This window comes from Delphinus delphis, chromosome X (genome assembly GCF_949987515.2).
Source record: "Delphinus delphis chromosome X, mDelDel1.2, whole genome shotgun sequence".
Classification (NCBI taxonomy): domain Eukaryota; kingdom Metazoa; phylum Chordata; class Mammalia; order Artiodactyla; family Delphinidae; genus Delphinus; species Delphinus delphis.
Genome location: NC_082704.1, coordinates 114,175,418 through 114,199,292, shown reverse-complemented (window position 1 = coordinate 114,199,292; position 23,875 = coordinate 114,175,418). Strand labels below are relative to the sequence as shown.

Genomic DNA, 23,875 nt, shown 5'->3' with positions numbered 1-23,875 from the left:
AAGCTGATCAACATCACTAATCATCAGGGACATGCAAATCAAAACCACAATGAGACATCACCTCACACCTGTCAGAATGGCCATCACCAAAAAGACAAGTAATAACAAGTGTTAGCGAGGATGTAGAGAAAAGAGAACACTTGTGCACCGTTGGTGGGAATGTAAATTAGTGCAACCACTACGGAAAACAGTACGGAGGTTCCTCAAAAAGACTAAAAACAGAACTACCATATGATCCAGCAATTCCTCTCCTGGGTATTTATCCAAAGAGAATGAAAATACTAATTCAAAAAGATATACACACCCCCATGTTCACTGCAGCATTATTTACAATAGCCAAGACATGGAAACAACCTGTGTCCACTGATGGATGAATGGATAAAACACAATATATACACAACAGAATATTATTTAACCATAAAAAAATAAGAAATCTTGCTATTAATGACAACCTTGAGGACATTATGCTAAGTGAAATAAATCAGATAGAGAAAGACAAATACCATATGATCTCACTTATTTCTTGACTCTTAAAGAATCACCAAGAAATGAGCTCATAGCTACAGAGCATGGAGGTGGAGGGTGGGGGGTGGGCGAAATGGGTGCAGGGGTCAAAAGGCACAAAGTTCTAGTTATAAAATAAGTTCTGGGGATGTAATGTACAACATGGTGACTACAGTCAATAATACTGTATTGGATATTTGAAAGTTGCTAAGAGAGTAGATCTTAAAAGTTCTCAACACAAGAAAAAAAATTCTGTAACTACATGTGGTGATAGATGTTAACTAGATTTGTTGTGATCATTTTGCAATATATATCAATATTTATTGAATCCTTATGTTTTACACCTAAAACTAATATAATGTTCTATATCAATGATATCTCAAGAAGAAAAGGCCTCTCTCTCTCCAAGGACGTGGTTGATCAGTTTCCGCTATCAGATGTTCCCATGATACCACCATGTTTTCTTCATAGTACTTATTGCTGTTTATATTTAGATATTTATGTGTTTTTTTAATTGAAGTATATTTAATTTACAATGCTATGTTAGTTTCAAATGTACAGCAAAGGGATTCAGTTACAAATATATATATGCACATATATTCTTTTTCAGATTCTTTTCTATAGGTTATTACAAGATACTGAGTATAGTTCTCTGTGCTATACAGTAGGTCCTTGTTGTGTATCTATTTTATATATATTAGTGTGTATATTTTTTTGTTGTTTTTTTTAATTTTTGGCTGTTTTGGGCCTTCGTTGATGCGCACGGGCTTTCTTCTAGTTGCCGCAAGAGGAGCCTACTCTTCGTTGCAGTGCGCAGGCTTCTCACTGCAGTGGCTTCTCTTGTTGCAGAGCACGGGCTCTAGGCACGTGAGCTTCAGTAGTTGTGGCTCGCGGGCTCTAGAGCGCAGGCTCAGTAGTTGTGGTGCACGGGCTTAGTTGCTCTGCGGCATGTGGGATCTTCCTGGACCAGGGCTCAAACCCTTGTCTCCTGCATTGGCAGGCAGATTCTTAACCACTGCACCACCAGGGAAACCCTATAGTACTGTGCCTATGTTAATCCCAAACTCCTAATTTATCTCCCCCCCACCACTTTGGTAACCATAAATCTGTTTTCTATGTCTTTGAATCCATTTCTGTTTGATAAATAAGTTCATTTGTATCATTCTTTTAGATTCCACATATAAGTGATATCATATGATATTTGTCTTTCTCTCATTTACTTCACTTAATATGATAATCCCTAGGTCCATCCATGTTGCTGCTTGTGTGACATTTATTAATGCCTTTCTCCCCATTAGACTATAAACTCCACAAGGGGAAGGGATGACATTCGCCATCGAGTCCCTAGCGCCTAGCACATACCTGCCACACGGGTGGAGCCTACTTGATGAAGGAATTAATTCCTTAGTTTTAAAAAATAGACTCTTCTGAAGTTCAAGGTTAGCCTTCCCCTTCCTCGTTTCTAGCTTTTGTTAATTAAGAATTAATTAATTGTTAATGTCAATTAATTAACATTTACCAAGCACAGCTTTAGGCAAAGCATGTAACTTGGTGGCATAGGAAAAATATCAAGTAAAAGAGACAGCGGCTGTTCTCGAAGAACCTAGAATAGCTGGTTTGCAGCCCTGAGGGGAATTATAGGTCAGCAAGGCCTCACAATGATGGAATTCCTTCCGTCATTCGTCATGTTCAGGCTCACCCAGATGTTGAGTGAGCAGGGAGCTTCCCCCAGCTTTTCTTACCCTACTCGCATCTCAGCAAAAATGACTATAGCTTCATTAATATCATGCCCGAGCAGTTTCTTAAGTGCTGCTTTCTCTCTCCATAGGCCTGCATTTCCCCCCAAGGAGATCCTTCAGAATACTAACTCTACAGTTTACTCTGGGCCAAAAGGCTTCCATCGTCATACAATTTTGAGAAACACTGTACTAAACCAGCCTGAAGTTTCCCCCCATAAACTTCCTCAGACTCTTCAGTGTACTAACGTGCCTGACAAATCTGAGAATATTATGTGTTTCCCCAGTTTTTATAAAGCACGGAAGCCTCTTTTCAAGCAATGTATTTTGGGACTCAGTCTCCTAAGAATACACTCGGGACAACATCATGTTAGGAGTATTAACACATGCTGAAGGGATCCCGTATGCCTGCAAGCCCAGCCTGCAACAGAAATTTGTCAGTGCCAAAGGTGATGCTTCCAAGTTAAAATGCCATGACGCATGTAAATAATAAGATCTATACTGTTCAGCCTGGTATAGCTCTTTAGACTCTCATTTTCTAAATTCCATTTGTAAAAGTAACTGAATACGGCAGAAAGTCTGTTTTAACTCAATGCTACCTGCGCGCTCCAAGACCTTCCTGTGGATTTGCATTTCGATGTCCACTTCCCCCCCTAGAGCCAGTTTATATTTTAGTCATGACCAGACTGCCTATGTCTGACTCTCCCTTCCTTCCTAACCCTATCTGGACCGATATTTGTCTGCAACCTTTCTGTGGATCAAATATGTGAAACGTGTCTGGGACTCCCTTAGATGGAAGCTTATGAATGGCAGCCATTGCTGCTCTCTGCTCCACAGGACCTCAGCCAACCCATGCATGACTTTGGGCCGCAGCTCACAGCCCATAGGCAGCTATGACCTCCGGGAAACACACCCGCTTTTGTTGGCTTTCCTTCACTAAGGGCAAATCCAAATAGACCTCAAGGCCGTTATGAGAATCCTAATTTAGGGGATTTCATTACAGCCATTCAATGTAAGTATGTTTCAAGTTAATGGCATTTTCTAAGTATTGGCAGACTTGGATATAACTGCGTATAATCCTATCATCTCAGCCTGCCTCTCTCCCTGTGTTAATGGCATTTCCTTTTTGAGTCTTCTTTTCCATCTTGATGTCTCTCTGAAGACAGAAATTCTGCTGAGTACTTCACTTCATGCCAGTAGTAGTTTCTTCTTCACTTACATCTTTGAATTTCAAAGGTTCTGGCACCGATCTTTGGCTACTTGTACCTATTAACCCTTCCATTTCATGGCTTAAAAATCAGTATACAGGGGCTTCCCTGGTGGCGCAGTGGTTGGGAGTCTGCCTGCCAATGCAGGGGTCATGGGTTCGAGCCCGGGTCCAGGAGGATCCCACATGCCGCAGAGCAACTAGGCTCATGTGCCACAACTACTGAGCCTGCGCTCTAGAGCCCGCGAGCCACAGCTACTGAAGCCCACGCACCTAGAGCCCACGCTCCGCAACAAGAGAAGCCACTGCAATAACCCTGTGCACTAAAACGAAGAGCAGCCCCCGCTCGCCGCAGCTAGAGAAATCCCGTGTGCAGCAACGAAGACCTAACTCAGCCAAAATAAATAAATATGTAAAAAAACAAAAATCAGTATACATTTTTTGTTCAAGGTTCAGGGGAGAAAAGGTGACTGACTCCTGTGAGGTACCTAAGTACAAATGCATTTTATTTACTCCAGGTACATTTTTCTCTAGCTATTGAATCTAATGTTCTTTGACTCAATTATAGGTGAAATTTCCACGTGCCTTCCCTTGCCCACAGGACTCATCATTCAATATTGGATTTACCTGTCCTCCAGTAAAGAGCATGCGTAAAAGTATTAGACTGTTTGCCAGGCACCCCCTAAACAAACACGGCTTGAATCAAACGGACTGCAAGTTCAAAGTTTTATGGTTTCAGGAAGTTACAAGAGATAGAAATCTGCTTTGTTGTCCCTCAAACATAAGCTTGGAAAAGCCAATCAATTATGAAGGAGCTATAGAGGCACCAAAGAAATTATCACTTCTCAAGAAGGACCTGGTAACCTGAGAGAGAGAGAGAGACAGAGACAGAGAGAGAGACAGAGAGAGAGACAGAGACAGCAAGCACAACAGAGAGTCCTTGGCCCTTTTCAAAGAGTGAGTTTGAAGGAATCAAGAACCTATGAAGACACAGACCTACTAGAGAATGGACTTGAGGATATGGGGAGGGGGAAGGGTAAGCTGGGACAAAGTGAGAGAGTGGCATGGACATATATACACTACCAAACGTAAAATAGATAGCTAGTGGGAAGCAGCACAGGGAGATCAGCTCGGTGATTTGTGACCACCTAGAGGGGTGGGATGGGGGGGTGGGATAGGGAGGGTGGGAGGGAGGGAGACGCAAGAGGGAAGAGATATGGGAACATATGTATATGTATAGCTGATTCGCTTTGTTATAAAGCAGAAACACACCATTGTAAAGCAATTATACTCCAATAAAGATGTTAAAAAAAAAAAAAAAAGAACTTATGAAAAAAGAGCCAGAATCTGATTAAGAAAGGCTGGGCGGGGCTGAAGATTCTGCATTTCTAACAAGCATCTAGGTCATGCTGACGCTGAAGCTCCCGACCACAAGGCTTTAGAAATGTTAGAAAAGCCCATCTCAGGGCCTACAGCAGATCCCCTGCATTAGAAATTGCATATAAAATAGATAGCTAGTGGGAAGCAGCCGCATAGCACACGGATATCAGCTTGGTGCTTTGTGACCACCTAGAGGGGTGGGATAGGGAGGGTGGGAGGGAGGGAGATGCAAGAGGGAAGAGATATGGGAACATATGTATATGTATAACTGATTCGCTTTGTTATAAAGCAGAAACTAACACACCATTGTAAAGCAATTATACCCCAATAAAGATGTTAAAAAAAAAAGAAATTGCATATAGACACCATCCCAGGTGGTTCATATGCACATTAAAGTTTAAAGAACACTGATCTAAACAACTCCTTCGTTTTGCTCCAAAGTCCTTTTTCCTAAGGGCCTTCCCATTTTATCTGACTTTCCATCATTCCCTTGGCTGCAGCAGTTTTGGTTAGAAGGTGTTATGCTCTTTTTATGGATTTTGCTCGCTAAAGAGTTTGTGGCCATTTATAAGTGGGCTACGTATGTATATTCTTTAAAATAAGTTAAACATTTATTGACTGTTCTCTAGGTACTGGGTACTGTGCTGGACGCAGTGTTACAGAGAGGAATAAGATGCGGGCTCTATATCCTCAGGGAATCACAGCCTTCGGATGGGGTGGCCCTGGCCCAGGTTTAACACATGGGGTATCACTTACACAAAAGGAGCTATTTTTGTCATGAAACTTATTCATTGTATACTCTGATAATTAAAAGGATGACACTGACATTTTCCAGCTGGCCATGAAATCCATAGATTCCAGGTACATTTACCATAAGTAATCCTATACAAACTTGATATATCCTGACAAAAACTTTCCATAGGTAAGGACTCCCCATTAGCAAATACCATCATGAAGTCCAGCTAGCAGATCTACAAGATTTGCTCAGGTCATTTTCCCGGGGTGTGACCTCAAGGCGGGAAAAGCTGGATTGCAGATCAGCTGTTAACTCTTTCCTTCCCACTTATACAGCTGTGTCATGCTGGGAGCTGGCAATGAAGCTGTTTAGAGACTGTGGGCTTTTCAGAAGCAGGACAGGAGAGGCAAATTTCTAAAAGACTTATGTGGAAAATAGTTGCCCTTATTCTAACGAAACTCATCCTGGAAATGTCGCATCTGAAGCAGGGGAGGCATTCAATAAATATTTGCTGAATGAATGAAAATGTAAATCTGCCTTAGGGGAAACAGCTTAGAACACTAACCATAACACATCCCTGCACTGGTCTTGAGGCAATTAATGTTTACCCTCTTCCACACTCGTGAAAGCATACCCCTTGTGCAGGGTTCATCTTGCACAGTAAAAAAAAAAAAAAAAAAAAAAAAAAAAGGCAGGGTATGGCCTGACCTCTATTTGGTTGGGTCTAGTTGTTAGAACTGCTGGTGCAATCACTAGTAATAAATGGCTCTAGGTTTATTCTCATTTCAAAAATTACTTTGATATTCAGCTTTGCAAAACGAATTCAGATGTTTAATGCTCCACTGAGAATTAATGGATTCGTTTAATGTTCGAAATCCATTAGCTAAACAATTTATTCTGGGGACCAATTATTCAACATTCTGAGGCTCTCCAAAGTACCTATAAAAGACACACCTTAACAGATGCCATTAACAACTTTCTACCCTCTAAGATGGTCCTCAGAAACAGAAAATACTAAATGAATCCTCTCCTAGCAATCGCTCCTATTAAGTATGTTTTCTTTGGGTACTAATTAAATGGATTTTTGTTTTGCTGGATCTGTGAAATTACTCCATTTCTTATTTAGCTCCTTTAGATAGCCCGTAACCCCACTACTTTGTCTCCTTTTTCTTTATATCAAAAAGGGATTCCCAGGGACTTCCCTGGTGGTCCAGTGGTAAAGAATCCGCCTTCCAATGAAGGGGATGCAGGCTCGATACCTTGCCGGGAAACTAAGATCCCACATGCTTCGGGCCAACTAAGCTCGCATGCCACGACTATAGAGCCCACGCGCCCTGGAGCTCTCGCGCCACAACTAGTGAAGAGAAAACCCGCACGCCACAACTAGAGAGAAAGCCACATGCCGCAATTAAGACCTGAGCTGCAACTAAGATCCAAAAAATAAATAAATAAATAATAAAATGTTTTTTAAAAGGGGGGATTCCTGAATCTAGGGCTAGCTACCAAGTATTGCCAGGACTGGAGAGAAGGGCAGGGCTTTTAGATTATGATTAGAGCCAAGAAATGTCACTGGAAGGCAGATGGGGAAAGAAGAGTTGTTTTGCATACTATAGCAACCCTGCCTGTCACTCTTAAGGAGAGAGTAAAAGGGCAAGTTTGCATCTACAAACAGGTTCTACAAATAGCCACTGAACAAAAGCAGCAACTCCCAGGCTTTGCTGCCAACACAACGATTAGATTCCTTCTTCCCCACTGAGGAAAGTGCTTGGTTGTACTGGAAAGGGCTCTTGGCTCAAAAAGCCCTTTGAGTAGATGGTGGGATGTTCAGGATATTATGTGGGGGACGTGTCTCTCCAGGTTAGGAAATATAGGACCTTTGAAATTCACATGGGTCTGTGCAAATCCAGGCACCTCCCATAAATCCTCAGAATGGTTTTGAACTGTTCAAAACAAGACAGCAGGCCCCAAACGGAACTGCTTATGCTAAGCCTCATGTCACCAAACCAAGACTTAATTACATTTTCGGCTCTCCCAGAAACGGAAACTTAAACCAGTCGATAAGAAAATCACCTGATCAGCAAGTTAGGTAATCCACCTGATAGACCCCTGCCATCCCCTGAAGGAAAGGAACCTTGCAATAACCAACCTGCTTCTTTGTCCACAATGACTTCCTTGTCCCTGCTTCCGTCTGCCTATAAAAACTCTTTCTCTTAGTACAGCTCCTCAGAGCTCCTTTCTATCTGCTAGACTGGATGCTGCCCTTCATGAATCGTTGAATAAAGCCAGTAAGATCTTTCAAATTTACTCACTTGAATTTTGTTTTTTAACAGACTCAAAACAAGGCAAAGATCACACAATGACAAAGAATAAAGATACAGGACAAAATAAAAACAAATTCTGACTTATGTTAGTTATATGATTTTTTGACACTTTAAAAATGCTAACTATCAATCATCAAAAAACAAAATTAAAAAGAACTGTCACTGGGGCTTCCCTGGTGGCGCAGTGGTTAAGAATCCGCCTGCCAATGCAGAGGACACGGGTTCGAACCCTGGTCCAGATCCCACATGCCGCAGAACAACTAAGCCCGTGTGCCACAACTACTGAGCCTGTGCTCTAGAGCCCGTGAGCCACAACTACTGAGCCCATGTGCCACAACTACTGAAGCCTGCGCGCCTAGAGCCCGTGCTCTGCAACAAGAGAAGCCACCGCAGTGAGAAGCCTGCGCACAGCAACGAAGAGTAGCCCCCGCTCACTGCAACTAGAGAAAGCCCGCGCAGCAACGAAGACCCAATGCAGCCAAAATAAATAAATTAAAAAAAAAAAGAACTGTCACTGGGTATTAACAAGCAGCATAAACACAATTCTAGCACAGTCTATGACATGTTGTAGACACTCCGTGTTTCCATGGCCGTTCAAGCACTAGGGCCCTTTCATTTTTTATTCATTATAGCCAAGATCTCAAAACTTGAATTACTTTTCTGGTTCTTTAGTTAACGGACCATAAATAATGATACATCTCAAGTCTCTGTAGAAACTACTCAACTCCGCTGTCATAGAAAGCACCTGAAGGGGAGCAGAATATGCCGCCCCAAAATGTGCCTCTTTGGCCTGAGGATTATTTTGAGCTGATTTTCTTTTTTTTTTTTTTTTCTTTTTTTTTTTGTGGTACGCGGGCCTCTCACTGCTGCGGCCTCTCCCGCCGCGGAGCGCAGACTCCGGACGCGCAGACCCAGCGGCCATGGCTCACGGGCCCAGCCGCTCCGCAGCAGGTGGGATCCTCCCAGACCGGGGCACGAACCCGTGTTCCCTGCACCAGCAGGCGGACTCTCAACCACTGCGCCACCAGGGAAGCCCTAGCTGATTATTTTTAAGAAACAAAATATTCAGCAGACACAGGAGATTCTCCAGAAACATGGTAGAAGCTACTCTTTTGTAAAGGCTATTTACATTTTTAAGGGAAATCTCTATTGGTTAACATCTCCCTCTCTGTACCAGGAAGAGAAGGATGACACTACATCTCCAGAAACTCTTCTCCATGGAGAAGGCACCCACTTAAATCTGCATAACCTGACCCTTGGTGACCATGCTTCCTTTCCTGCTAACCTTCCATAACTGGCTCCCTCCCCTCTCCAACATCTGTCTTCTGTCTTTAACTAAACAGAAGACATTTAAAGTGGTGGCTTGGGGCCATTTCAGGGACTCTTGCTCAATTTTTCTGCGTCTCTCCCATATATACAGGAGGTATACGTTATTATTAAACTGTCTTTGATTACAAGGTTCCCAGCTGAGAACTCAGAAGGATACAGGGAAAAAATGATTGTTTCCCTCTATACAACTATATCTAAGTGTGTGACCTCACTATGATGCAATAAAACTTTCTTTACAAAAACAAGTAGGAGGCCACATTTATTTATTTGTTTGGGGGTTCTTTTGGGGTTTTTTTGTTTTTTCTTTCTGGCCGCGCACAGCATGCAGGATCTTAGTTCCCCGACCAGGGATTGAACCCATGCCCCCTGCAGTGGAAGTGCAGAGTCTTAAGCACTGGACCACCAGGGAAGTCCCAGGAGGCCAAATTCAACTTATGGCCAGTAGTTTGTCACCCCCTGCCTTCGAGTATTCCCCTGCCTAATCCATCGTTCTGCCCACCTCCAATGTTCTTTCCCTACAACCTGTTCTCCTCACTGCTAGCAGAATGGTCTTCCTGAACTGTCAACCTGACTGTGATGGAATTTTCCAGAGAGGTATGGATATCAAACATCTTCTTCCTCCCACTTACTATGTCATACAGTTGTAGTCTTTAGTTTAGTACATGGCAACCCAGGAAAACAAATACATCACCTAGCCTCCTTCACAGTCAAGTGTAAATACACAGCAAGTCCTGGCCAATGAACTGTATGTAGAAGTATGGTGTGGGATTTCAAGGAAGACTCCTGACAAATTAGGAAATGGTTCACTGACCTGGAGGGGAGATGTGATGGGTGGAATGTCAGCAACTATCATGAGGATAGAAGTCAAGCAGGGAAAAAGACAAATAAACAGAGTTCCTGGTGTTTTGTGGTAAGGAACTGCCATTCTAGTCTAGACTGCATATGGCTCTTTTCTCTATGTGAGAGTGGTAAAGATATATCTCGCTTAAGCAAATGTTGTTTTGGATTTTGTGTATGTACAAACACAACACCAACTGATATATTAATGATGTGTCATTCTAGGCTAGTCATAGGAGGGCTTTCAGTTGCAAGTAACAACAACAAAAAAAACAAATAGTACCTGGAGGAAGCGTCTCCTCACTTCGATTCCACAGTCCAAGAGATCAAGGCTCGCCTAACACTGGCCTTTCTCCCATAGTCAAGATGGCTGCCACAGCTCCAGGAATACAACCTCATTAAAGGCAGAAAGAAACAGCCAAGGGACCTGCCGGCCACACGTTATTTTAATCAGGAAAGCAGTAGCTTTCGTAAAGATCTCCACTGAGGTGCTCTGCCCTTCCTCCAGCAGCAAGGGAGTCTGGGAAAGTCAATATTAAGCTACGTGCACATCTACCTGGCACCTATGGTAAAGGCAGGCAGGAGTGCCTGGGGATACTAGTTTAGCCAACCTCCAGTGCCTAAAAACCTTGTAATCGTTACCTGTATCCCTGAGGATAAAGGCTCAATAAAAAATTCAGCCTTCCTATGTCTTAGAAGTGCTTCTCAGGCTCTACTGAGAATCCCCTGGGGTTCTTATCAAAACACAGATTCTGAATCAGCCGATCCGGGGGCAGGGCCTGAAAGTCTGCATTTCCAGAAAGTTCCCAGGGGATGCCAGTGCTACTGGTCCTTGGCACCATACCTGGCATAGCAAGGGCTGACAAGGACTTCATGATCTGATGCCTGCATTATTTCTACAGCATCATCTTTTTTGCCTCTTCCCCTTCTACTCTCAACTCCAGCCATGTTTTACTTTCAGTTCCCTGTTAGAGTGGTGACTAACTGCTGACTGCCTCGCATGCGGTACCCTCTGCCTGAAACACTCCCTGCCTCCTCTGCTTCGTCCTGTGAATTGTTAGTCATGCATTGGGTCCTGCTGGACATCACTTCCTCCAGGAAGGTTCTCTGAATGCCACTACCCTCCCCTCAGAGGTGGAATTTCTTCCTCACTTATCTTTGGATCCCCAGTGCCCAACCCAATGCCTGGTACACTGTGGATTGTTGAACAAATACATGTTGAATTAATGAATCAATGAATGAATCAAAGAAATGATGTACTATCTACAAGACAAATGCTGTATTTCAGCGGGAGTCTTCATAGCCAGCTTTCTCGTGGATAACAGCTATAAATTATCATGCCAAAAAAACAAAACAAACAAAATTATCATGCTTTTCCAAAGGCATGTATTCCTTTTAAAAATTAAATAGAAGTCACCAACAAAACCACTAAAGCTAACCTAAATCATCTTATTTATTTATATATTTTTATAAATTTATTATTTTGTTTTATTTATTTATTTATTTTGGCCGCATTGGGCCTTCGTTGCTGCACACAGACTTTTCTCTGGTTGCAGTGAGCGGGGGCTATTCTTCGTTGCAGCGCGCGGGCTCTAGGGCACAGGCTTCAGTGGTTGTGGCATGCAGGTTCAGCAGTTGTGGCTCACGGGCTCTAGAGCACAGGCTCAGTAGTTGTGGCGCACGGGCTTAGTTGCTCGGGGGCCTGTAGGATCTTGCCGGACCGGGGCTCGAGCCCATGTCCCCTGCACTGGCAGGTGGATTCTTAACCACTGCGCCACCAGGGAAGCCCTAAATCATCTAATTTAAAGGTGACGAAATGTTGAACATGATATAGAGACTTCAGAACAATTTCTTACTATGCTGCAATTACTTGATTCAATGCATTTTTTCTTAGTCGAACTTGCTCCAAATGAGTACTGCTGAGGACTGAAGCCAGTCTACTGGTCATTACTCATCCATATAAGTACAGAAATGGAGAGTAAGCATTTGGAAACCTTTTTGCCAACTTCATAGAGTAATTTTGTTTCATTTGAATCTAACCATTAAAAAATTGTTTGTATTTTACGTCCTTTTGTTACTTTACTTTTTTTAAGTAATTCATTTTTATCGTGTTTCAGAATGTCTTGGTTCACAATGGATTGGAAATGTTTTCAAAACCGGTTTTCTCTGCAGATCATTTGGGGGCCACTTCGAAGTTTTCTCATCTGGGTCAGATCTAAAGCAGTGGTTCTCAACTTGGGGGTCACCCTGCCTCCCAGGGAACACCAGTCAATATCTGTAGACATTGCTGATCCTCACAACTGCAGAGGAGGGGCAAGTTCTACTAGCATGTAGTGGAGAGAGACCAGGGACGCTGTTCAACGGCATCCCACAATGCACAGGACAGAGGGCCCCCCCGCCCCCCAAGAATGACCCAGCCCCAAATGTCAGTAGTGTGAGGTTGAGAAACCCTGATCTAAAGATCTAAACCCACAATCTGAAGCCAGTTTAGGGCCCAAGACGTTTTTTTCCTGTGCCTCTTCTCAGTTGGTGAGTTGCTTCTTCCCATCAGAACCACCAACGGAAAAGTCACATGCTCACAGGGTTAGATTTGATAATGATCTTCTGCCCTTCTTCTTCTTTGTGTCAAAGATTCTTCCCTCTTCCTGACACCCTTGATTCCTTCGAGGCAGAGCAAAAAGAGAAGCACAGTCTGATGATTTTGCTGCAACAGGGCCTCGTGACTCTTTTCCCCTCTCATCGGTGTTTTTTTTTGTTTTTTGACAGCTGGCTCCTTGGTTTCTCAATCTTGCACTTAGAATGTGTGCGAGCGCTAATGTGAACGCAATGCTTAGATGTCCATGTTACACAAAATTCTCTGCTGACCCTTCTGGCAACCATCTCGAACAGGACTAAATGAAAACTCTTTTCTTGTTGGACTTGTAGTTGCTGTTTAAGCTTCGTTGAATATAACTTTCCAAACACATGTCAATAGGCTCTCACAAGTTTTGCTGAAGAAAAATAGGAAGCGATGGATCTAAAGTTGTTCATGCTTATTTGCACTGCTCCGAGAAATCATTTGATTTCAGAGAGTTTTCATTCAATGACCTGATCCTTTTTTCACTCTGGCAGGGTCAATGACTCTGGCGATAAACATGCTCACTGGCAACTGGGCCAATGCATGTGAACAACTCAACCTAACAGATTTCCTGAAGTTCTTGGAAACGAGGTCTTTGCAATCTTTACTGAAGCTCTTCTTAAAAGTAATCTGCCCTCTGCTATTGCCTGGTATTTTTTTTTAAAATAAAGAACCTGGTTGATTTTACTTTGTTGATTTATTACAATGCTGCTTATAAAGCTTATATTCCATAATAAGAGTTCTGACTGGGATGCTATAATAATAAGAACTAATACTTTGGGAGAGCTCACTATGTGTGGGTTACAGTGCTAAGCACTTTAAATGTATTATCTCACTTAATCATTGTGACCAACCTACACAAGATGTACTATCATTGTTCCCTCTTTACCGTTGAAGAAAGTGAGGCACACAGAGATGACAATAGTTGGCCAAGCCTATAAAAGTAGTGAGCGACCGGGCTAAGATTCCAAGCCAGGCGCAATGGATCCAAAACTGCAATTTTACCCATCTCCCCTGTCTTGCAAGGTGAGGGTCACTTAAACAAGAAATGCCAGTAGAATAAGAAATTGGAAGGTATGATTTGTGTGCTCTCAGGCTGGTCATGAGAAGCACCATGAAGAAACTAATGTAAATAAGTTCCGTACCTTTAGGAAATGCATCTTACCCATCCTTGTTTCTCCCACAGCCTTGTTGGGTACCATAAGAGTGCCTCTCACAGAATGAGCGGGCAGTCAGTACTGGGAGCGTTGCCCCACACTAGAAGCTGGTCACTCACATCCTTGCTCTCCACTCACTCCATCTTCACCCCTCTGTAATTTGCAAGTCTGGTCTGGAACCAGTAGCTACGAAACCGGGCATTCTCTCCCCGGGCAGACCCTGAGGATAGCCCATGAGCCACAGTCACACAACTGTGCTACGCTCTGTCACTATCTGTAGCTGCCTGTTCATCCTCAGCAGGGATCGTGGAAGCTGATGTTCAAGGTAGATTAAAAGACAAAATCTTGAGCACCTTTGCTGTTCAGCCATGGGATGGGAAGTCTCAGGCCCCTTTCTGCAGAAGCGGGGAGGGATGTTGAACAATGGTTAGGATTGCCTCCCCTCTGTCCTGGTGAGCTTTTCATTCCTTCAAGTCAAGGTATCTAAAGTTTTTTGCTTTTTTGGTCTTTATTTTACTTATTTAAAAAATTTTTTTTAATTTTATATTGGACTACAGTTGATTAATAATGCTGTGTTAGTTTCAGGTGTACAGCAAAGTGATTCAGTTATACATACACATGTATCTATTCTTTTTCAGATTCTTTTCCCATTTAGGTCATTACAGAGTACTGAGCAGAGTTCTCTGTGCTGTACAGTAGTTCCTTGTTGGTTACCCATTTAAAATATAGCAGTGTGGGGCTTCCCTGGTGGCGCAGTGGTTGGGAGTCCGCCTGCCGATGCAGGGAACGCGGGTTCGTGCCCCGGTCTGGGAAGATCCCACATGCCGCGGAGCGGCTGGGCCCGTGAGCCATGGCCGCTGAGCCTGCACGTCCGGAGCCTGTGCTCCGCGACGGGAGAGGCCACAGCAGTGAGAGGCCCGGGTAACGCAAAAAAAAAAAAAAAAAAAAAAAACTGAGTAAAATATAGCAGTGTGTACATGTCAATTAAAGTTTCTTCCTCTCTTCTTCATGTCGTCAGGACTATTTGTACCTTAGCAGTCTCAAAATTAAAATCGCAGATCAGAATGAGACCAAAGAGTGAGAATTACTTTTCAATGCCTCCCAGGACAGCAGAACTTGGGAACTTGCAGAAATGCAGATTCTCAGATCCCACCCAAGACCTACTGAATCAGACCCACTAAGGGTGGAGGCCTGCAATCTCTGTTTTTAATGTTCTCCTGGTGATTCTGGCATGGATTCATGATTCTCAACCCCGATTGCATATTAAAAATCACCTTGGGAGTTTTAAAAGTCCCAAATTCCAGGCTACATGACAGACTAATCAGACTTTCTGGGGCTGAGACATATGCGTAAGAATCTCTTAAAGCTCTCCAGGTAATTCCAGTATGGAGCCAAGGTTCAGAACCAGTGGGTTTGCACAGGGTTCCTCAACTGGGACAACACTGACATTTTGAGGCAGATCATTCTTTATTGTCGGGGCTCTTCTGTTCGTTGTAGGATGTTTAGGAGCATCCCAGGGCTCTGTGCAACAGCACCCCTCTCTCAGCTGTTACAGCCAAAAGTATATCCAGACATTAGCAAACGCCCCTGGTGGAGGAATGGGGGTGGGGGCAAAATCACCCCCCGCTGAGAATCACTGGGTTAGAGGTCATCATTCTCTCTGCAAGAACGATTATAGGCCAATGCACAACACAATTATCTGCAGGGCTTATTTAAAAAGCAGATTATTAAGCCCCAGCAGGCCTCCTGAATCAGAATCCTCCAGGAAATCAGGCAGCTTGAGCGTCTGAAATTCTCAAGTACCTTCAAGGTGGAGAACGACTGAATTGAGTATTTCTTCTTAAAGGCAAATTGAATTTGATGTCGGTACTTAGGAAAGCAAAATTCGGCGTGTTTGGAATCCTTGTTCTTGATCACAGGTGGAAGTGAATTGACTTATGTTTCTTCCAAACATTCCAGCTTAGCCAGACAGAACTACTTGGAGAGTTTAGCCATGTCTCTGATGTGCAGTGAGATAAAGTAAAACTCTAAAATTTCCATCTGGGCTTCCCTGGTGGTGCAGTGGTTAAGAATCCGCCTGCCAATGCAGGGGACACGGGTTTGAGCCCTGGACCAGGAACATCCCACATGCTGTGGAACAACTAAGCCCGTGCGCCACAACTACTGAGTCTGCGTTCCAGAGCCCCCGAGCCACTACTACTGAGCCTGAGTGCCACTGCTACTGAAGCCCGCACGCCTAGAGCCCGTGCTCCGCAACAAGAGAAGCCACCGCAATGAGAAGCCTGCACACCGCAACCAAGAGTAGCCCCCATTTGCCGCAACTAGAGAAAAGCCCACGCACAGCAACGAAGACCCAACACAGCCAAAAATAAATAAAATTTATTTTAAAAAAATTTCCATCCAGTGACAGTAGTGTCATGTTTTGTGTAAATGAGTATTTCAGCATCTGCACAGTAACTTTTTATAGAGATTCTTGACTGTTAAAGGACATTTACTGTGAATGTCGATTCAGACATCTTGAAAGTCACAAATTACAGGGCGAGAGGAGTTTGCAACACTGATTCCAGTTTACTTAAGGGTATGAACAGCACTGATGACCATTTTTCTTAACAATTCTGGTCCTGGGTGTTCTCTTTATGGATGCTATCACCCCCTTAATTAATTTTTTAATATGTTTGGAGAGCTTCTCGGCCATGTTCCAAGCACGCATCTACTTCTGATTACTTTTGCTCTGTCCATTGACTGTGGGTGCATAAAACATGCTTCTTGGTTTAATAAGAGTTGGCTAGGCCTCATCCTCCAGCTTCTGCCCATAATGTCACTTGGAATCATTCCTTCATTCACTCACTATGCAGGGATAACTGTAATAACAAATAGATGCTTTTAGCGGAGCTTCAGACCTCTGACAAAGGCGTCATTTTTCTTTGGAAATTACCAAAGACTTTACAAATGAGGCGGCATTTAGGCTGGCCTTACAGGATGAGCGAGAATTCATCAAGCAGCCAATAGAGGTCTTTTTCGAAGATAAATCTTACATCATAGAGTAGATGAGAATCTGTTTTTGTGTCTCAAAGAGTCCACAGTACCGTGGCCTGAAACTAAGGGGGCCATTTTCCCAACGATTAAAGCCTCTTATAGGTACATTTAGAAACATAATTTCTCCCAAAGAAGAAAACCAACCGGAGAATGAAATATTCCATAATTTGAAGTGTTACAAAACCAGACAACAGGCCCCAAATGAAGTGGCTTATGCTAAGCTCCACATCACCAACCCAAGAGTTAATTACAGTTTTAGTTCTCCCCAAAATGGAATCTTAAACCAATCAGGAATCACCTGATCAGCACTAGTGAGGTCATCTGCCCGAAAGGAAAGTCACCTTGCAGTAACCTGCCTGCTTTTTTCCCCTACGTAACTTCCTTGTTTCCACTCCCTTCTTTCTGTAAGAGTCATTTTTTCATTTTGTACAGCTCCTCAGAGTTTTCTATCTGCTAAATTGGACGCTCAGTTTGAATCATTGTTGCTTAAATAAACTTAAATTCTTTAATAAGCCTCAGTTTATCTTTTAAGAGTTCGAACACAGTCATGTAAAATTTCAAATTAGGCCAGAAAAACGCCAAATAAAACCAAATCCACCAAAAAGGCCATATATGACTCAGAAATTCATTTCATTCCAGCCCAGTGATTCTCAGCAGGGGGCGACTGTGATCCCTAGGGAACATCTGGTAATGTCCGGAGACACTGCGTGCATTCACACCTGTGGAATGTGTGGATCCTAGAGACGCTGCTAAACATCCCCCGGTGCAGAGAAGAGCCCCACCAGCCCCCATACAAAGAGCGCTCCAATCCAAACGGTCAACAGTGCCGAGGATGAGAAACTCGGCTCTAGCCCACACCGTGTGGCAAAGGGGACATTTATTTAAACTGCCGTGCTTGGTCGAATGGAAATCAGTCCGGCTCTGCTCTTTGTTCCTTAGACGGTTTAAATGATGACATGTAAAATTTACCTTGTTCCGCCCTCACGGCTGCACAGTTCCATCTATAAACAGGGTCCTCGTGAACTTAGGACACTGCACACTCATGTGAACTTACTAATTTGAGTCGAGGAAAAATAAAATAAGAATCCAAGGGTGGGGGGAGAGCATCGTGACTGCAAGGCTGGGGGCCCATCACTGTTGGCGCAACATAAATATTTTTGAAAGTACATTCCACCGCGAGTGCATGTGTCTAGAAGAGAACTGTTTCATGCGGCTGTAAGAAGAAGCAAAGTTTTCTAAACACAGCCTGTATTATTTGAAATGAGTAGCCTTACATTTGTGCCAGGTAGAAAGAGCGCAAGAATTTCATATTCAGTCAGCAAACGTGCAAAGAACGGGGTGGGGGGGGAAAACAAGACTGTCCCTGTCTAAAATTCTATTTTTCCGTTTAGTAGTCGCTAACCACATGTGGCTGTTGAGTACTTAGAATGTGGTGAGTCCAGCTTAGATGTACTATAAATATAAAATACATACCGGCTTTCAAAGACTTAGTCCAGAAAAAAGAATGCAAAATATCTCAACAATATTCAGTTTGATTACAAGTTGAAGTAATTTTTCAATATACTGGGTTAAATAAAATATATTATTAAAATTACTTTGGCCTACTTTTTAATGGGGCTACTAGAAAATTTTTACTTTTGTATATATATATATATATAAAATATACTAAGAAATTATGTATTTCTATTGGACAGCACTGTTCTAAAAGCACACATTTCTTCCTGCCGTTGCTTCTAAATCCTATTGTGACGCTGCTCCTGAAAAATCTGAGTTCAGATTTCTAACAGGTGTGTCCTTCAATCACCAGGCCACTGGTTCTCAACCCTGGTTGCACATGGAAATCACGCTGGAGACCTGCTAAAAATTACTGATGCTTGGACATCCATCGGCAAAAACAAAGCAACAAAACTCTAGACCTAAATCCCACATCTTACACAAAAATTGACTCAAAATGGATCAACAGGGTTCAATGTAAAATGTCAAACTATAAACTTGTAGAAGAAAACATAGGGGAAGAGCTTCAGGATCTAGCGCTAGGCAGCAAGTTCTTAGACTTTATACCGTAAGCGCCATCCATAAAGGGAAAAATGGATAAATTGGACTCATGAAAATTAAAAGCTTTTGCTCTGTGAAAGCCCACTGAAGAAGACAAACTACAGACTGGGAGAAAATGCTGGCAAACCGCATATCTAGACTAGCCAGAGAAGACGCAAACTCAACAGTAAAAACACAAATCATCTAATGAGAATATGGGCAAAAGACATGAACAGATATTTCACTGAAGGAGGATACAGAGACGGCAAATCAGCACATGAAAAGACATTCAACAACATCAGCCATTAGCGAAATGCAAACTAAAACCATTGCGCTGGGATCTACAATGATCTCAATACAAATTTCAATCGTAAAAAGTACTACCACCCGCCTTCCCATCCTCCCACTCCTCTAGACTCTGATTTAAGTGGTCTAGAGTATGGCCCGGGCATTGAGAGTTTCAAATCTCCCCTCGTGATCTTAACGTGTGGCTAAGGTTAAGGACAATTCTTCGGGGATGAAGAATGTCGCTTAATAGGAATTGATAAAATAGAGCCTGAAGGGAGGTGAGGGAAGGTGCTGACTTGGAGCTTTCTGATTGAGGGTTATCTTCACACTGAGTCCCCGAATACGAGAACGCGGCTTGTTCTCAGGATGTTTTATGTTCCAGCATTAATGTCTAGCCAGAGACACAGCTATTTCTATCCACTGGAAAGAACAGGATTTGGGCAAACTGACCAGGTGGGATTAAATTGTGATGCCTTCTTATATTCTCTCACCTTCTGAAACCGAGCGGGGCCCTGTGAGGCTCCCAGGCATGGAGGCCTCTTTTTGGTCCCCCTTTCTTGTAGGCAAGACACCAGCCTCCATGACCTTCCCTGAGTTCCAAAGGACACATTAGAACAGTTCCTAATCGAGAGAGGGACAGCCAGGAAAACCCCTGAGGCAAGATTAAAGGGACCAGAGAAGCTCATCCAGGTTAGAAGACCCACCACCTGAGACCCTGCACACACCCTCATCTTGTCAGCAACCCCACCCTTGGGAAGCATTGCTATAAAACTCCTCCTCAAATCCTCCTGGGTTGGGACGCATAGGTTTTCGAGGCAGGAGCCTGCTGTGTCCCCCTTTGCCTGGCAAAGCAATAAAGCCATCCTTTACTACTTCACCCAAACCTCTGTCTCCAAGATTCGATGCGGCACCGGTGTACAGAGAGGCTGTACTCTTTGGCACAAAGATTATTTTGAGAGACAGCAGGCACAGGAGGCGTTCTGAAGACACAGTAGAAGTTACCTTCTCGTAAGGGGCATTTACTTTTACAAGGGAAGTCTCTATTTGTAAGGGGGTCTCCCTCTGTCTACCAGGAAGAGAAAGATGACTAAATCACCAGAAACTCATCAATGGAGAAGGCACTGCCTTAGTAACAAAACTTACCCTTGTTTACCGTGCTTTTCCTGGTCACCTCCCATAACTGGACTCCCTCTCCCACCACTTTTCTTTTGTCTTTAGCGGAAGGTGGTATTTAAGGTGGTGACTTAGGCCATCTCGAGGCCACCTCAAGGAGTTACTCATCCTCCTTGGGTATTTCCCATGTATACGTGAGGTATACATGTCAATAAACTTTTCTTGGTATTTCTCTTGTTAATCTTTTATCACAGGGTCTCAGCTAAGAACTCGGAAGGGTTGAGGGAAATTATTTTTCCTCCCCTACAGCAAGGAAATTTGAGGATCACTGTTTTAGGCCACTGGCTCTCAACCTTGCCTGCAAGTTGGAATGACTTATGGGACCTTTTCAGTATCCTGACGCCTGAAAGCCAAAGACCCTGATTTAATTGCTCTGGGGTGCGGTCAGGTCAGCTGGAGTTTTAAAGCTCCCCGAGGGCTTCTAACATGGAGTCAAAACCGAAAACCACTAGTTTAGGTATTCATCTTCGCTTATCTTCAACAACTACATCCTTACGGAGCAGGACCCTGTGGAGCTCCTGGGCACGAAAGCCCTTCCGTGTCCCCCATTTCTTGATTACAGGCAATAGGCTTCATTCAGCCCCCCTGACCTTCCCTGAGTTCCACCAGGTCGGTGCTAATTAGGGAAGGAAGGGGATGCGGAGACAAGGCAGGAACAATCAAGAGAAACAACAGTGCAGCCTTGGGGCAGGGTCCTGGTTCCCCTCAAGGGACACACACACATAACAATATCTTTGAGCTGTTTTGCAGATGCTGAAACTCCACCAGGTGAGAGAAGTTAACTGCATGCTGCCCACAAGCACGTAGACCCCAGACCAGCTGGAACCAGAAGGTTGATGATGCTGCCGCCCACTTACCTCCCCACCAGCCAATCAGAAGAACGTCCACGAGCTGATCACGCCCTCTGTGAACCATTACTATCAAACTTCTGACTACCCCCTCCAGGTGGGGACACACAGTTTTGAGGGCATTAGCCTGCTGTGGCCCCCTTTGCCTGGCAAAGCCATAAAGCTATTCTTTTCTACTTCACCCAAAACTCTGCCTCCAAGATTTAATTCAGTGTTGGGGTACAGAGGCTGGATTTGGCTTCAATATCAGCTGTGTTTAGGCACACAGGATTCAAGAGTGAATGCTTTCATAGGTAGGAGAAAACTTTACAGGCTGGGGGGCGGGAGAGAACCCTGTCTGTTCCTCCAAAATCACTGATGACCTGTTTTTAAGGCTGGGCAACTTTTGCCACTTAGCCTCATTACCAGAGCATAGCACAATATCCCCTTTCCCTTGTGAAATGGATTCACCTATCCTGAGCTCACAAGACCCTTCCCAACCACCCATCCAATGGCCGTGTAAATTGCCTAAGTCAGTGGTTCTCAATTTGCTGCGTTTTAGAATCTCCTGGAGACTTTTAAAAAATACCGATGCCTGGCCCCCACCCACAGATGGCCTGATGTAACTGGTCTGGGGCACAACCTGGGCCTTGGGTTTTTGTTTTTGTTTTTTTTTTGCCGTGCCGCAAGGCTTGTGGGATCTTCGTTCCCCAACCAGGGATTGAACCCAGGCCCTCGACAGTGGGAACGTGGAGTCCTAACCACTGGACCGCCAGGGAATTCCCAGGGCCTTGGGATTTTTAAGAGTCTCCACGGATCCTAAGGTTCAGCTAAGTTTGAAAACAACTGATCCAACTGAGATTTGATTTAGTGTTGGGAAACTGACTTTGCATCAAAAGATCCTACCAAAAATAGTCAACAAGGCAAGCAGGCATGCAGAATGTGTCGTACGTTCAAGCTAAGGACTCCTAAACAATGTGGTGAAGCGTTCACAAACGCAACAGAGAATGCTTGTAGGCGAATCATTCCTGGGAACACCGTATTCCAAATCTAAATCGCCCCCTCCCACAGCTAAGAGCCCTACAGTGTGTCAGAGTCTCTGGCATGATCTATGCAGGGTTCACGTGCATGCCCAGTTCTACAGATGTGAAGGCAAAGTAGTTCTTCTGCAAAACAGTGACTCTCAACTCATCAACTCTCTACCTCCTGGTGGGCCAATGTTATACCAACATCAAATGCAAATTAAAGATAAACTAATTTAAGTCCTAACTGCCTCTACCTCATCTCCCGAGGGGGCCCGGTGTTTGTGATCACACCTCCAAAGCGGTGTGCCACCCGCGGACTGTCATTTTCATCAGACGTGCCTAATGACAGCTTCATTTTGAAGCTGTCCGCCAGCATTCACTCCTAGGTTCCACAGTAGTGGAAGACATTTTCCCCAGTTAAAATATCCTCTCTGCCCCTTTTCAGAGGACACTTTCAGTTTCCAGATGAGCATCCGAGAGAAGATGCCACCCCTGGCAGCAATCTTTAGGGAGATTTGGAAGAGAAGTTTAACTAAATGTCATAAGAGAGAATCGGGTGTTTTGCACTGTGGTTAAAAGTCCATCCTCTGCCTGCAAGGGATGAATGCCAGAAGATGAGTCACACCGAGTGGGATGTGAATGTGAATAGCAAGGAACAGCATGTAACAGGGGCCTTCTGAACCATGGCTAAAGGCAGACAAGTGGGATGAAATCTCGCTGCCTCAGATTTTCTTGGGCTGAGCCATCTGGAAGCAAACACACAGAACATCTGGGAGACACTGTGGTGGTTCCGCCCAGCTGAGCCCCCTGGAAGCTCTCACCACATGCAGATGGAGATGTGGACTCGAGGAAAATGCGGGTTAGAAGGAAAATGTTACTTCTAAACGTCCCACTGGTTTGACATGGTCCTCTTCCCACACAAAGGGCAGTCTGTCCTGGGGTAAACAGATGACTCAACCAGGGAATAGAATGACTCTGTTAGGTTCAGCCGGGAAGCTCAGGAGATTCTGCTGGCAAACCTGTGTCTCCAGGTTACAGCCAGAAATAGAGAGACGAGAAGCAATTGCATTTCATGAAGCCCACTGGCTTTTCCGTACTGAGTTTCAAATTCCAGTACAATTAAAAATCTATACAAGTGGTTCTCACACTTCAGCGTGCATCAGAATCCCCTGGAGAGCCTGTTAAGATGCACCCCCAGTGTCTCAGTGTTTCTGGTTCTGCAGGTCTGTGCTAGGGCCTGAGAATTTGCATCTCTAACAAGCCCCCAGAAGATGCTGATGGCCCAGGGATCATACTCTGCGAGCCACTGCTCTGAGGACAGCTCTGGGTATTTCTTAACCACAAAGGATGACTTACACATGACTCTGAGCGCTTACACCCAAGTACCTCTTTCTTTGTAGATATTTGGGACCCCAGCAGGTCAAGTGAGCACAGGATTTGGAGTCACATGGAAGATGCTGACTGTGGATGCCCGTGATGTGACTGGTGCGACAGCAACTTCTGGTTTCATATACAAAACAGCAGCTGACTGCAAAACAAGAAAAATAACATTAAACAACTGCTGGGAGCATAAAGGGAAATACCAAACCCCACATGCAGAATGCAGAGTGTGTGCGGGACTGGGGAAGGACTCAGAAGATGAAGGGATGTTATTTTGTGGATGAGATG

At 44.0% G+C, this 23,875-nt stretch overlaps 1 long non-coding RNA gene across 1 annotated transcript in view; it reads right to left on the bottom strand.

The window, feature by feature from the left end:
• LOC138413982 (uncharacterized) overlaps positions 1–23,875 on the bottom strand; it is a 35,424-nt gene that overhangs the window by 7,477 nt on the left and 4,072 nt on the right. The window contains exon 2 of the long non-coding RNA XR_011246342.1: positions 23,594–23,735. This is a non-coding gene — a long non-coding RNA (uncharacterized lncRNA). The remainder of the gene's footprint in view (positions 1–23,593; positions 23,736–23,875) is intronic.